The sequence below is a fragment of the Oryx dammah genome, unplaced genomic scaffold (genome assembly GCF_014754425.2).
Source record: "Oryx dammah isolate SB20612 unplaced genomic scaffold, SCBI_Odam_1.1 HiC_scaffold_29, whole genome shotgun sequence".
Classification (NCBI taxonomy): domain Eukaryota; kingdom Metazoa; phylum Chordata; class Mammalia; order Artiodactyla; family Bovidae; genus Oryx; species Oryx dammah.
This window is the reverse complement of record NW_024070213.1, coordinates 93,716,132-93,719,900: the sequence shown is the minus strand read 5'-3', so window position 1 is coordinate 93,719,900 and position 3,769 is coordinate 93,716,132.

The following is a 3,769-nucleotide window of genomic DNA, read 5'->3' as shown; positions in this document are numbered from 1 at the left end:
TAACTACATGATGAAATCTTTGTAAAACTCGAGAGTTGCTTTTTGTTCTTTACTGAAATATAGTTGATTTACAATGTTATTTAATTGTGAAGTGATTCAGTCATGTATTCTCTTCCTTTATGGTTTATCAGAGAATATTGATTACAGTTCCCTGTACTATACATGTGAGAAGGTAATGGCACCCCACTCCAGTGCTCTTGCCTGGAAAATCCCATGGATGGGGGAGCCCGGTAGGCTGCAGTCCATGGGGTCGCTAAGAGTTGGACACAACTGAGCGACTTCACTTCACTTCACTTTTCACTTTCATGCACTGGAGAAGGAAATGGCAACCCACTCCAGTGTTCTTGCCTGGAGAATCCCCGGGACGGGGGAGCCTGGTGGGCTGCTGTCTATGGGGTTGCACAGAGTCGGACACGACTGAAGCAACTTAGCAGCAGCAGTACTATACAGTAGGACTTTTTTGTTTATTCATTCTGTGTAAAATGGTTGGGGTTGCTACTCCCCCTCTCCGCCCAGCCCCTCCCCCTTGGCAACTCCAAGTTTATTCTCTATGTCCGGGAATCTATTTCATAGATAAGTTCATTCGTGTCGCGTTCTCGACTCCAAATATAAGTGACACTATATGGTATTTGTCTTCCTCTTCCTGACGTACTTCACTTAGCATAATAATCTCTAGGTCCATCCAGGTTGCTGCAAATGGCGTTTTATTCTTTTTTATGGTTGAGTGGAGTTCCGTTGCATGTAGCACAGCTTCTTTACCAATCACTCTGTTGATGCTCGCATGCCTTGGCTGTTTGTGAATTGTGCTGCAATGAACACTGGAGTGCGTGTATCTTTTTGAACTACAGTTTTATCTGGATAAATGCCCAAGAGTGGGATTGCTGGATCGTACAGGATTTCTAGTTTCTGAGTTGGTGAACATATCCATGTGCTGGAGTGTGGCTCAACCCCACTCCATAGTGCAGAATCTCCCGTGCCTGGGACACTTCTGGCACTTGCCCCTACGTACTTCTTTATCTGGCTGTTTGTTTGTATCCTCTTCAGTAAAGTGCAACATAGGTAGAGCACTTTCTAGAGTTTTCTGAGTCATTCCAGTGGAATTATCAAACTTAAGAGGGCATTGTAAGAATGCCTGAATTTGTAATCAGTTGGGCAGAAGTGTGGGTCACCTGGGGAAGCCATTTGTGACTGGTAGCTGAGTTGGGGGCTGTCTTGTGGGACTGAGCCCTTTAAATTGTGGGAGCCAATGCAAACTGACTCCAGGTAAATAGTGTTAGAGTTTGAGTTGGTATATACCCAATGAGAGCCGACTCATTGGAAAAGACTCCGATGTTGGGAAAGACTGAGGGCAGGAGGAGGGGGCAGCAGAGGATGAGGTGGTTCGATGGCATCACTCACTCAGTGGACATGAGTTTGAGCAAACTTGGGGAGACAGTGAAGGACAGAGAAGCCTGGTGTGCTGCAGTCCAGGGGGCTGCAAAGAGCTGGACACAGCTGAACCACTGAACAACAATACCCACTTGGTATTAGAGAATTGGTTGGTGTCAGGAGAAACACAGCTTTTGTGTAAGAGGTGGTGTCAGAAAATATCATATAGTGCCGCCAACGAGAGGGACTGTTGTACCCTGTGTCAGCTAGCCATTGCCTGTGGGCTGTCCCTGGGGATAGAATAAGCTCCCAAACATTTCTGGCCAAGCTGGCTCCCGTGAGGCAAGCACAGACTCTCCCTACACCTGCCTGGTAAAGACAGTGTAGGCAGGACCCAGCAGCACAGATTACAGGCAGCGTTCAGAGGAGGAGAGGAAAGAGCTGGGGGAGTTCCAGTGGGATACCACCTGAGCCGTTGAAATCAGTAGGTGGCTGAGAGGCCATTCACATGGTAGGTCTTCCATTTGAGTCCTTAAAATCATGTAAAACAGATTCCTCAGAACAGTCATCAAGGAAGCTCCTGCCTGAAGATTCTGATAAGACGATTACAGCAAGCAGGATTCTCAGAAAAAGCAGGGCTCATACAGGGGCAAGGCATTTGCTGAGGGTCACCCAGTAAAGGAGTGGGGTCCGCTCCCACACAGCCCCCTGCCCCACTCCAGGCTCACTGGCTCCTCCTTTAACATCTGTAGCACTCGGGGGTTCTGGAACTTCAGAGGGTGTCAGAATCACCTAGGGGTGCTCCTTCACCCTAACTGCTGGGCCTGGCCTTGAGAGTTTTGATTCAGGTGATCTGCACATAGCAGAGAGATGGTCAGTGGCAAAATTTGCTGGGTCCAGTGCAAAGGGGAAACGCAGGGCTCTGTCCTGGGGGGAGGTCCCTCTCCCCTTCCCATGGGCCCAAGGCCCGATCTCCACTTAATAGATACCTTCACCCCTCCCCAGGGAAATGCAACCTCCACACCATGACTCGCTCAGTACCCAGGTCAGGGCCAGCAAGGGGTGCCTGAAAGTCACTGTGGTGCTGCCTGCCTGGGGTAGGGACAGTCACCGCCTTGCCCTGGCCTGAGCACACAGGGGTACGAGGGGGGTGTGTCTGACCCCCTCTCTCCCTGTCTTTGTGCCTGGGGTCCCCTCCAGGGGCAGCAGACTACAGCGAACACAAGCCTCACTTTACCGCTGTCATCAGGGGAGAGGGAGACGGGGAGCCTGGGGCAGATGGCCTAGAACCCGGGCAGAGAAGCACCGGGAAACTCCAAGTTCCCCAGCCGGCTCCCTTGTCCAAGCAGACTTCACTCAGGAAACACTCAAAGACAAAAGTCAACTTCAACTGCCCAGTTCCTCTGAACCCACGGCTGCTGTGTGCCTACGCTGGTTGCATGCCCATGAGTCTTGCTCTGGCCAGGGGATATTTACATTTCTAGCAAGTTCCTAAGTGTTTCTGAGAACTGTGTAATCATTCTTTTTTTGGAAGCGAGGCAAAACATGGCTGCCCTCTGTGCCTCTCCTTCCCTCCTCTGTAAAATGGTGACACTTCTGTCTCGCAGGGCTGGGGGAGGGGGCAGGGAATAATTCACATAGAGCTGAGAACACAGGCCGTGCTCTAGAATATTGTTAGCAGCGATAGCACTAACAGTAATGATTGCTAGCTCCACTTCTCTGCAGCTCTTGTGTCTAATGCTTCTATTGGTTGTTTCCTCTCTGCTGTCTGTCACCTCAATTTTGAGAAGGAAAGGAAACGTATATAGGGGAGGGGTTGGGGGGAGGGATACCCCCTCCAGAGCCAGGAGGACTTCGTATATAAGGATGCTGCCATTTGCCTTCCCACACTTGGATCCTCTGAAATTGGCATGAGAGGGAGAAGCTGAGTGTGAGGAAGGGTGGGTGGACCACTGCACCCCATGTTCCCTTGGGGACCGAGCTTCTGCTCTGGAAAGGACATTAGGAGTACCTTAGGGAGGAGACTGCTTCAGCTGGTATTCAGAGGAGGTCAAGCTACAGTCACTGCCGTCCGCTCCTGTCCCTTCGGATGAGAGTGGAGAGGGGCCACTTGCCCTTCAGCTTCAGACCAGGTGAACATGGCCAGAAGCACAAGCCTGCAGCAAGGCTGGCTTGTTTCCATGAGGCTTTATTAAGGTTGGGGTTATGAAGCCTTGCTTTCTCTGCAAAGCTTGCCCATCCCGTCCCACATGGAAAGAACACACTGTTCTCAATCTCTAGCTCAGGGAGACTGAGGCCCAGAAAAGAACGAGACGGAGTTCCTCTGCAGTGAGTCTCAGCCTAGGAATCTCCTTTGTTGCTGGTCTTTAGTCACTAAGTCGTGTCTGACTTTCTGAGACCT